Genomic DNA, 12783 nt, shown 5'->3' with positions numbered 1-12783 from the left:
TCAGAACCACCTAGGGAGCTTACAAAGATAAACAGGCTTAAGTCCCATGCCCTAGAAATTCTATTTATTAGTTCTGGAGAAAGATCCAAGGATTTGTAGCTTTAAAAAATCTCTATGGATGACTCTTATGTACTGAAAGGGTTGAACCACTGGTCTAATTTGCCCACCTATTTTTTTCACCCAACATGAACTAACCCATCTGCTTCAGTCAGTAACACTTTTCTGTTTGTTTGTTTGTTTGTTTGTGTCACCAGTGCTCTCTATTCATGCTGTTAATCCAGCCTGGGATATCATTATGCTTAATACTGTTGTTGATGCTAGGGGCTAGCAAGTGGGAACAAAAGATCTTATGTAAAGTTTGCCTTCCCTCAGGAGCCTGAAATACAGGGAGTGAAATATTAAACATTCCCACTGAAAACTATGTTATTAATTGCCATAAAATACTTCCATTAAGGTAATAAATGCTCCTAGAATTATCAGAATTGCAATATCATTATGCTTCACCATTACTGTAAAAATAGAGGTGGGATTTCACTTAGTTTTAGAAGAATGGTGAAGATGTAAAGAAAGAGCTAGAAAGGTGAAGAAAGAAAGAGCTCATTAAGCATAATATAGACACTTGTGTTCAATACTTATGATGACTGAATAAATTAAATTCTCTGAAATTTATGAAGTGTTTTTTTCTTACAGCCTGACAACCTAAACTGTCAACTCCAGGGTTGTTTATGCACCTACTGATAAGTATTTCACTAGAAGCATTCATTGTGCCCATGTAGAAATGAAATCATTTGTCCACAAAAACTTATGTGATGTCAAAAGTAAGGGTAATAGCTATAAATGTTTTTTTACTATAGATAAAAGTATTTTTCATGTTTATATATTCATTCCCATAAGTTTGTAGAACAGGAGAAAGGAGGAAGTACTAAAAGTTTCTGATCTGTCAATAGCTGACTTGCAAAAGACCTACCTAAGTAAAATGACAGCTAATGCCCCATTTACCAACCTAATCCACTGTGGGGAGGTTCAGAAGAGCAAGTGTCCCTTTGCCCTCAATTTAGATGACATGAGAGTATCACTAACCTACAGGTAAATGTCTCTTCTGCAAATAATGAACACAAAAAGCTACTGCTGTGACAGTATGCAATACCGCCAGAGCTCCAGCTCAGGCTCTCCTACTGCTTTACCTGCCCAGAAATTTCCTGTCCCATTTCTAGAGCATGGGAGATGTATTTCCATATCCAGAGCTACAATTTCTCTACTAAAGTCTTGTACATGGTGGCTGCCTGTAGTTAAAGTAGCACTGGTATTTATGAGTTAGGGAGACCTGGCTGAGAACCTAACCACTATTTATAACATTGTTTTTGTGGAGAAATGCATTCCAAACAACAGAATTAGACATGAGCACTTGGAATACAGTTCATTTCTTAGGCTGGGAACTGGCTGTATCCTGTGAATTGCACTATGGTCAATTCTAGGATTACCAGCATTTTCCTAGGATAAGATGGCAACAAGGAGTGCATAACAAGAATGAAGAGTCACCAAAAATATGGATCGTATGTGTCTGTAAGGATGAAAGACAGAGGGGATGATGGGTAAAAAAGCTAAGCACATTCTTAATTTATTAAATAAATATTTACTGGTCACCATTAAAGGCTATGCTGAATACTGTGGGAGATAAAATTTAGTCAGACAAGATCTTTGATTTTATAATCCTTACAACCTAGGATGGGAGATAAGACAAACAAAAAATAAAGCTGCATGGTAAAATGTGCTATAACAATGATAAAAACAAAACATTAGATGATGTCAGCAGAGTGAGAGAGAGCTAGTGTTTTTAGCTGGAGTAATCAGGGAAACCTTCATGGAGAGGCTTGCACAGGATTTCAACACACAGAGGGGACAGTTAGGGGGGAGCAGGGGACAGACATCACAGGCAGGAAATCTAGCACAAGTCAAAACAGAGGCATTGAAGGACAATGGGAGTTCAGAGAATAGGAAAGAATCCAGTACCTAAAGTGGTAGATATTTTTAGGAGCTTGGTAGGGGGCTTTGAATGCCAGGCAAAAGAACATGGATTCCATCCAAGAGGGAGTTAGAAACCATTAAAGCATTTTAAAATTACTAAAGTGGTTCTATATGTAGATTTATCTGGCAACAGAATACAGGATGGAGGAAGAGAGAATGAATACAGAAAAACTATTAGGAAATTATTATGAGACTTGAGGTTGGTTAAGTTGACATTTCAAAGTTAGGTTTATGAATAAATAGTTAATAAATATTTAAGGTACAAGCACTATTTAATTAATAAACTATTCCTTTTAATAAGAACATATAAATCATTTAGAAAATTTATATGAAGACTTAAAAAACTGAAAAACAATGGAAACATTGTTTTGGAAATGGAAAAATCATTTTAAAAATAAGTTTGGCCCATAGTTAGAATTTTATGACTAGACTTGGTACAAATAAAATAATGACTTTGAGGTGTTAGTCTCATTTTTAAAATAACACCATGAGTTTAAAACTAAACATTATGCTTTTATAAGCATATAAAATTTAATAAGAAACCATCTTTCCACTAGTTTCTAAGACCAGTGATTCAATGTACAAGGTGACTATAAGATATTCCAAAAAAGAGTTGAGAAAATGTCAAAAGTATTGGACTTAATTCTTTGCATTATAAATTCTTTGTGTTATAAATTCTGTGCTAATATAGATATGGGCAGACTTACCTGAAATGATTTGACTTAGCAAATGTCTTCTAACTTCAAAACTTCAGTATTAGATGGAACATGGCACTCATCTTTATCTGAAAACAAATGTAATGGAAATAATAAAATTAAAAGAATTGACAGGTAGCTTAGAAGCCAATTAGATGATTATGCCTGAAAGATCATAAAAGAGTTATATGTAGTCCTATAAAATTGACATTACTTATACTATGTATAATTTAAGAACCTAAAATAAAAATCTCAAGCTGTGCTCAAAGACTTTTAAAATAGTCTTTGATAAAATAGATATACATTCCCTTCATATATTCTTATGTCAATCTCCCAAAAATTCTAGAAAATATGTTATTATTTATGCCTAGTTTAAGCTGAATTATTTATAATTTAGTTGATATTTGAGCACTATTAAGTACCAGGGAGAGCAAAGAGATATGAAGTTCAATAAGAGACAGTTCCTGTTCTTTAAGAAACACACAAACCTCAAGAAGAGACAAACATGCATAACTTCATATGATATATAATAAGAGCTACAAATGACCCAGTGTGCCATGGGATTTTGGAGAGGGTTAATTACTCCTGGGAAAATGTGGAGAGGCTCTGCATTATGGACTGAATAGAGAGGGGGAGGGAGACTGACAAGAAGATAAGTATTAGAACTTGAGGTTGAGGTTATATTGTAAGAGACTGAATACTAGATTCAGTACGTGGGGCTTTATTTTATACATAAATGAAGACATCAAGGATTTTCAGTAGAAAACACATCAATTTTTTATTTTAAAAAGATGGCTCTGGTTTTAGAGTATAGGATGAATTACTGTGAGAAGATTCAAAAGGCAGTGAGACCTGTTTATCACTGCAGTGAGAAGAAACCAGGGCAAATGCAATGGAAGTAAAAATTAAAAATTCACTGAAGATGTGCTTAAAAGTGGGAACCAGAATAACTACATAATTAAGCAAGACTAAGAACTGGAATAATCACCAATATTCAGTTATACACTTACAAGTACAGGTCTTCTTGGGCCACAACAGACCTTTCTTTTCAATCAAAACCATGCATTGTTTGCATCAGCCATAACCTTAAATAATAAACCAATCCAATGCCTCACTTCATTTCTGATATGTTGTCCTAGAATTTCAGAGTCCAACCTATAATTAAAAAAAACCCTCTGCTCACTTTCTCTAAGGAGGTACCACTTCAGAATCACCTGTGTGGTCTCTCTTGCTGCCCTAAGTAGATAGGAGAGTTGACTCACCTCCTAGAGGTTTATTTATTTGATGAGGGGCCCTCCACAAAAGATTGATTTTAACAAGGAAGTCATGGAAGAAGAGCAAAAGAAGGGAATGCTCTGTCCTGCCTTTTCAGGGCAGAAGGAGGACTGAGAAGAACTTACCAGTCACCGGTGACCTTAGAAAGAAATTTCAGAAAGGCAATAGTGAGAACAAAAACTTCAAATAATTGGGGGACGAAAAAAATAAGGGGAAAAAGTGGAATTAACTAGTAAACTATTCTTCCAAAAAGCCTGGCATAGTTTGAAAGTGAAGCTGAATCTTTAAAAAGGTTTTTATTGCTGTTATTGATTTTTTTTTTCATTTTTAATGCTAGTAAAAGGAAGAAATGGAAAGGAGGAAAGGAGTGTGATAAATAATGGAGCAAGTTCAAGAGAGACTGTGAACAAGAACTCTGCTGGAGTTAGCCATGTGAAAGAGGAAAAACAGTTCTTTATGACTAGAAACGGAAAAAAGGATGGGTGATAGATACATTAAATAGATACAAATTTTGTGTGCAAGGAGTAAAGTTGAGGGAGTTCAGATCCAATGGCAAGGCCATCTACTGCTATAGAGAGGGAGAGAGGGAACGGGAGAAGGAGGAAAGAAGAAAGGAGAGAGAGAGATGGAAAGAAAGCATATGAATGAAGAAATATCTGAATTTAAGAGTTTGAGAGAAAAAAAATTTCCAGAGAAGAGGAAAAAAATAAAAGAGAGAGGGTTTTAAGTATTTAAGATCTTGGAAAAATTCTGGTTAATACAACTGAGAAAGATTTAAAAAAAAAAAAAAACTATGAGCTCTGAGTATCAGAAAATCAAAAACATGAATTTGGAGAGAAAGATCATCATCACATAGTACAGGGTGGAGACTGATAGTTTTAAGCCTGACACTGACATCACTGAGGGAGGAAGTTGGAGCAGTGTCCTGGAAGTCAATCAATAAGAGAAATTAGAAAAGAGAAGTGGTAGTACAAGATTTACAAGAGAAGGAACTGATGAGTAAAGGTGACACATTGGTTTCTGAATTGATGCCAGACAGAGCAAAGAAGTAGAATAACTTTCCGTTAAACTCTACAATTTAAAAAATTCCATGTTTTTTCTTGAGACACTTGTGGAAATAGTTGGTAATGTATATGAATGTCAGGTTCAAATTTCCAGGGAGGAGAAGGAAGAAAACTAATGGGAAACCTAACTGTAGATTCCCCCTGAACTAGGAAAGCATGACTGCTCAGAAAAAGAGAGCACAAGTAAGAGCAAGGTTTGACCCAAACTGGAGATGACAAAACAGCATCCCTTCTCTCTCTGATTTATCTGTTTGGTGAGGTAGGGCAAAAAATGGCCATATGTGTCCACTGTGGCCATATGTGGCCATATGTGACTCTCTCAGAACTTGCTTGCCCAAAGCCACATTATCCAATCATCCACATAGTAAGTTTGAATGGGGTAGGAAGACTAGCTGCAGATCTAAGCACACTTTTTCACCTAGTTTCCCCATAAATGAAATTGACATTTTTATTCTAATCTTCAAGTTAAGTCTATTTCTCAAAGGGTCCAAAGTTTGAAAAAAGAAAATGTGATATAATTAATTGGTCCAGAAAATGTGAATGTCCCTTCAATCTCCCAAGAAGAAGGATGTAAAGTAAAAAATGGAAAGCAGTCTGAAGGAGCACTGTATGGGGAGTAGCTGCACTAGAGAACTTGTCACTAGTTTTAAATTTCTAGAAACATTCAAGGACCTAATAGTGAGACCTAATTCAGTTTGCAAATACTACTAGAAGTAGGGAGATTTCTAATTAAGGAGTCGATGACTTTAACAGATTTTTTTTACTTCTTTTTGTGTCATTTTCCTTATGTTATATTTCCCAATGAATCTGTTTATTATAAACTATCAAATGCATTGACATAAAGGTGTTCATAATATTTTGTTATCTTTTAGCTAAGTCTCAGATCTCCACCAATGTTTCCTTTTTATTCTTATATTGTTAATTTGAACTAAATCTTAATTTCAGATTTTGCATTTTTCAATTCTACAATATCCATTCATTTTTTATAGATCCCAACTTTCTATAAGATTTCGTCATCTTTTCATTCGCTTTGTTAATCCCTTCCTTTACTTTCTTAAACATACTTATAACAATTACAAAATCCTTATTTGGTAACTCTGAGATCTGTATCATTGGTAGAGCTACTTCTATTGTCTCTTCTCCTCTGTACACATTTTTCCTAACTTTTCACATGTCATATAATTTTTAGTGTATTATTAATACTCTGTATGTACCATAGGACTGAAGTTTATGTTATTTTCTCCCAGTGAGGTCCCATGCTTTCTTCTACTTGACAGGTAGGCTGAGGAGCTGATGACCTCAATCCAATCAGTCTACCTCTAGTGTAAGATGTCTCAAGGTAAAACCTGTTGCACTTGTTGCAACTGCAAACTATCCCCTCCACTCTCCCATGGAGACTATCTGCTAAGCACCTTGAAACTACAGATTTCACTGTATATTTGTAGCTCAACTTCCAAGAATACCCAACTGCACCAAGGCTCAGCAAACATCCCACGGGGAAAACTTGCTGTGTGTCTAATGACTCTCTAGGTTCCAGTTCATCATGCCAGAATATGCAATCATTAAAACTCCCAACAGTTTTTTTTCTCCTAGTGGAGTCTCACTTCCATACAAACTTGATCCTCTACCAATACCCATGCTGGGCAAATGTCCTCAGGAAAGAGGAATCTGTTTAAGTGAAGTTTTCCATTTCTGGAATTTCAGTTTATCTAGTACTCTTTGCTTTCATAGCTCTCTGTATCAAAAGTGTGATTGTAGTAGATTTTAAGACTGATTTTAAGTAGTAAAATTGTAGTAAAATTGATTGTAGTAGATTTTAAGACAAATATTCTGACACTTCTCCAGCTGAGAAGTGAACATATATGTTCCTCCCTCTCCTTGAATCTGATGACTTCTGTGACTTCTTTAATAGAATATTGTGCATATGACATTATACCAATTTCTGGACATTGACAGCTTTAACTGCTCAGATCTTGGAATACACCAAAAGTACTGAACTACAATTGAAATGCGTGAAATAATTCCATCTGTTAAAAAAAAGGCAGGGTTGGTTTCATTAATTTTTCTATTGCTTTATAATTTTCTATTTTATTGATTTCTACTTACCATTTTCTATCTTCTATATATTTTGGGTTTATTTTGCTTTTTTCCAGCTTCATAGCTTTCTTCTATTCTAATGTTAGTATTTTAAAGCTACTTATTTTCCTCTTAAGTAACACTTTAGCTATACTCTATAAATATTGACATGATGTTTTCATTTTCATTCAGTTCAAAAATACATTCTAATTTTCCTTGTGATTTCTCTCTGGCATATGGTTTATTTAAAAGCATGTTAATTTCCAAATATTTGTGGGAGTGGTTTTAGATATTCTGATGCTATTGGATCTTTAACTCAATTTAGGTTTGGTGAGACAACATATTCTGTATAATTTTAATCCTTTAAATTCTATTGAGAATATAACATATGAGCTATCTTGATGAATATTCCATATGTACTTGAAAAGAATACATATTCTGCTGTTACTGAGTGCAATATTCTATAAACATCAATTAAGTCCAATTGGTTAACAGTATTATTCCAGAATTCTATTTTTTTTACTGATATTCTGTCCACTTATGCTATCAACTGCAGAGAGAGAAGTGTTGAAATATCTGACTATAATGGTTAATTTATCTATTTGTGCTTTCCTTTTTTGCTTCAAATATTTTAAAGCCCTGTTATTAGGTTCACAGACATTTAGAATTGTCTTTTTGATTCTTTTATCATTATGAAATATCTCCCACGTTTTGAAGCCTATTTTCTTGGCTATTAATATAGCTGATAGACAGGGACCCAATCTGCAGGTGGCAGATATAGTCCAGGAGGGTGGTTCCCAGGGGCAAAGAAGGGGGTGGGGTGGACTACAAGAAAATGCAGGTAACAACTGCAAAGAGCAGGAACTTGCCGGTTTGAGGTATATACACCTGTGGAGCTGCAACTTTGTTATAAGAACACCTGATACTTGTGCATATCAATCATCCGATAACACTTCCTATAGGCCCTCCCCTGGACAAGGCCAATAAAAAGAAACCACCTGGGAGTTCTCAATGTCTTTCTCCACTTGTGGAGACTGACCCAATTCCTCTATGGAATGAACTCTTGCTTTGTGTAGCTCTCTTCTTTTCTGCAATAAAAGCTGTTTGGGTGTAATTGTTTCCTGTCTGTGGTCACTCTGTTGCACCAGCCCTGCCTGTGAATTTTCCAAGCAAGGAGCCAAAGAGCCACGACAACAGTCTGCCAAGAGGCCAAACCTGACATATTAATACAGCTTACTCTAGTTTTCTTAAAGATTAGTGTCTGAAAAATAGATCTTTTTCAATTATTTTACTTTTAACCTATGTACATATATTTGAAGAGGGTTTCTTATAGAAGGTATGTAGTTAGTTCTTCCAACTTTATCCAGTCTGATAGTCCCTACTTTTAAGTATTTAGACCATTTAAACTTAATGTAATTATTTATATGGTTCGATTTGAATTATCATCTTGTCATATTTTATTTATCACAATCTATTCCTATTCTCTTTTCCCTTTTTTCCTGCCACATTTGGAATTGAATTTCTAGTATTTCCTTCTGTCTCCACTACTGGTGTATTAAATATACTTTTATCTTTATAGTTTTAGGGGTTGTTCTGGTGTTGAAAATATGCCTTTAACTTATCACAATATCACTATGAATGTTACTCCACTTCACACGTAAGAACTTTATAACAAAATATATCTCTTTCTTCCTGTCTTCTGTAATCCTGTCATCATGGTCTAACTGCTATAGAACTGTTTTATGCTGGAGAAGCTATATGAAGGTACTCTAGTTGAGAGTCCCAGACAAGACTAGCTTTTGAGTGATCCCTGTCGAGGTGCTGGAAATGTGATTAAAGCTGTCGTGGACCCTCCAAACCTCCCTCAGCTCATCCTCCAGCTGAATGCCACCAACTCACCACAGCTAATGCTACATGAAGAAGAATGACAATCATTAAGCCTGCCTTTTTCTCCGACCCACGAATTGTGACATACACTAAAATGGCTGTTGTTTTAAGATGATTTTTTTAGGTAACTTGTTACACAGAATTAGATGAGCATAACAGAATTTGGTACATGGAAGTGAAGTTCTGTAATAAAATCTTAAAACATGTGGCATTGGCTATGGGACCTGAAGGTGAGCAGAAGCTGGAAGTGCCTCAAGACAACTGTGAGTGCCTCAAAACGACTGTTAGTGAAGAGTTAAATGTTAGTGAAAATATTAACAGAGGATGGAGAACTGACAACTCCTCTTACGCAGTGCTGGAAAGTTTGTTAATACTGTTGCATAAATTAAAAAGAGAAAATATGCCCAATAAAGCAGTGAATTCGGCTAAGGAGATTTCTAGGCACTAGGTTGAAAGTATTGGTCTCTTTCAGCCATGTATGATAATTTATGCATAGAGAAAGATAAACTAATGAAAGAAGTGTTTCATTTTCAAGCAGAATTTAGAGGAAATGCAAAGAAGCCAAGACTTTCTTTTTTCAAAAAGAAAATAGTTTCTCATGTCCATTCTCACCAGACAGAAAAGTAAGAAACTTCAGAACTACGGAGCTATTATTAAGGCTTGGAGTCTACCAGTAAAGCATGATTTCAGGATAAAAATCTCTAGAACATGGCTATAAAACACTGTGTTGAGAATGCAAAATGTTCTAAAATTATATCTAGTTCAGTTATAAGAATCTCAAAAGCATGTCACTTAGACTCTCTTTTAGACAAAGGCCTCTAAGAATTCTGGATTGATGGTGTGCTTTTTGGACCCTTTTAAATAGGCAGAAAAGCTTCTAAGAAACTTATAGGTATTGTTTTAAAAACCTTGACTCTTGGTATAAAACAGAAAAAAAGCGTATCACAAAAATAAATGTGAGTATGGCCTCTAAGAGAGTACACTGTAATCTGGTACACAGGAAGCCCACAAAGTTTTTAAAACACACTATGTCAGCTTGGATTGAAAGGTACAAAGAGAGTTCAAAATGAAAAGAGGCTTTTGGATTCTCAAATTTCTACAAGCAGAAAGGCTAAAAAGGCTAACCAGTTGCAAACATGACTATTTATTATAGAAAAAAGATGACTCAGAATTGAGAGGGCAAAGCCTGAAGCCAGGAAGAAACATTTGCAGGAAGATGCAATAACCTAATAAAGGGACTAATAACATTAGGATTTCAAAAGTACTATGAACCGGCTGGGCGTGGTGGCTCACGCTTGTAATCCTAGCACTCTGGGAGGCCGAGGCGGGCGGATTGCTCAAGGTCAGGAGTTCAAAACCAGCCTGAGCAAGACCCTGTCTCTACTATAAAAATAGAAAGAAATTAATTGGCCAACTAATATATATATATAAAATTAGCCGGGCATGGTGGCGCGTGCCTGTAGTCCCAGCTACTCGGGAGGCTGAGGCAGTAGGATTGCTTGAGCCCAGGAGTTTGAGGTTGCTGTGAGCTAGGCTGACGCCACGGCACTCACTCTAGCCTGGGCAACAAGCGAGACTCTGTCTCAAAAAAAAAACAACAACAAAAAAAAACAAAAAGTACTATGAACCAGTGAAAGCTATATGCCTCCTGTTTCTCCACTTTTGATTGGGACTGTTTATTGTTATTTTACGCCTGCTCTCTCCATTATATCTTGGATAGTTAACTTGCTTCTTCAGAGAAATTACACCTGAGGATATGCCTGCACATTTGTACTGACTTAAATAATAATTTCTTGGACTCTAAGCCTGAGGCTAAAGCCATAGTGGGAAGAGAATTTTGGGATTCTTCAAAGTGACTGAGTAATTTGGAACATAGGAAGAATTTAAATCATTTGTGATCAGAGAGTGGTCTGTGATAGACTAAAGATGGCCACAAATTCTTTGATACCTCTTCCATTGTAGCCATGCCTGTCTTCTCTCATTGAACTGGGAGGCCTCTGGGACTGCTTTAACCAACAGAACATAGTGGAAGTGATGTCGTACCATTTTCCAGTTTCAGGCCTTAAGACACTGGCAGCTTTGATTTCCTATCTCCTGGAAATTGTCTCTAGGAGCCCCAAGCCACAAAATTAGAAGTCTGACTACTCTGAGACTACCGCCGTAGAAAAGCTGTCTAAATCTAGCCTTCCACTTCTGCCTAGGTACCACATATATCTTGGATTCTACAGAGCATTGCATCCACTCACTGTATACCACCCAGTAATCTCAGTCAATGCAACATGGAACAAAAAAAAATCACCAAGGTCAGAGGAGCCTGAACTACCAACTCACAGAATCATGAGCAATATAAAAGAGTTACTGCTTTAAACCACTAAGTATTAGAGTGTTTAATTAGGTAGTAATGTTATCACTGGAACATTGATTTCTGTAATCTATCTGTTTTTTTCTCTTTGAGTTGTTGTAGGGGCCATAATATCCAATTATCATCTAAAAACTAACTGAAAACACAAGCCTAAACTTAGTTATTTTGCAGAAGTAATTTGCAAATTTCAATATAAATTAAAATTATTTCTGAGGGATAAAAAGGCCAATTTTCTCTGAGATATTAGAAAACAAACAACTTTTCAAACATAATAAATTTCAATTAAATTACTGAAATTATAACCAATCATTTTGTTCTTACTAAATAAACTATTGTACAAATAGCCGGGCATGGTGGTGCATGCCTGTAGTCCCAGCTACTCAGGAGGCTGAGGCAGAAGGACTGCTTGAGCCCAGGAGTTTGAGGTTGCTGTGAGCTAGGCTGATGCCACGGCACTCACTCTAGCCTGGGCAACAAAGCGAGACTCTGTCTCAAAAATAAATAAATAAATAAACAAACAAACTATTGTACAAACATAATCAAGCCAAAAGATTCACACTCAGGTCATTCTTTAGTTCATTTAACACATGGTTATTTAGAAATTCTATCAAGTTTGAAGCAAAAGTAGGATTACAAATATAAAATTAAGGCCATTTATGGTAGTCTAAACCAGAAATCTTAAACACAACATAAAAATACCAATGTATAGAGATAAATTACAAAATATAGAAGAGAGAATGACTTAATAAAGTGACAGACAATATATCCATGTGTATGTATATGTAAGGATGTATGTGTGATCAAACTGGTATCTTTTAAAGAAAGGTTTTTGTTTTTAATTGACACATAATTGTACATACTTATGGGGTACAGTGTAACATTTTGAACATGTACTCATTGTGTAATAAACAAATCAGAGTAATTACCATATCCATAACCTTAAACACTTGTCATTTTGTGGTGAGAACATTCAAGTCCTCTCTTATATTTTGAAATATACATTATTGTTAACTACAATCACCCTACAGTACCACAGAATACCAGAATTTATTCCTCCTAACTGTAGCTTTGTACGCATTGACCGACCTCTCCATATCCTTCCTCTCTCCCTACCCAGCCTCTAATAACCACTATTTACTATTGCATGAGAAAAAAATTTTAAGTTCACATATAAGTGAGATCATGTTTTATTTGTCCTTCTATGTTTGGCTTATTTCACTTAACAAAATGTCCTCTAGGTTTATCCATGTTGCTGCAAATGATAGGATTTCATTCTTTTTTATAGCTGAACAGTATTCCATTGTGCATATATACCACATTTTTAAACCATTCATAGCTTGATGGATACTTAGGTTGATTCCATATCTTAACTATTGTGCATAGAGCTTCAAGAAATATG

General features: G+C 35.5%; 1 protein-coding gene across 4 annotated transcripts in view; it reads right to left on the bottom strand.

Moving 5' to 3' along the window:
• Window positions 1–12783, bottom strand: part of ZNF438 (zinc finger protein 438) — a 182733-nt gene that overhangs the window by 97658 nt on the left and 72292 nt on the right. For all 4 annotated transcript variants that reach the window (XM_075997563.1, XM_075997565.1, XM_012789024.3 and 1 more), the window contains one exon: window positions 2733–2809. The gene's annotated coding sequence lies outside the window, so the exon portion shown is untranslated. The remainder of the gene's footprint in view (window positions 1–2732; window positions 2810–12783) is intronic.

Source organism: Microcebus murinus, chromosome 25 (genome assembly GCF_040939455.1).
Source record: "Microcebus murinus isolate Inina chromosome 25, M.murinus_Inina_mat1.0, whole genome shotgun sequence".
NCBI classification, from domain to species: Eukaryota; Metazoa; Chordata; class Mammalia; order Primates; family Cheirogaleidae; genus Microcebus; species Microcebus murinus.
This window is presented reverse-complemented; position numbering and strand designations above follow the sequence as displayed.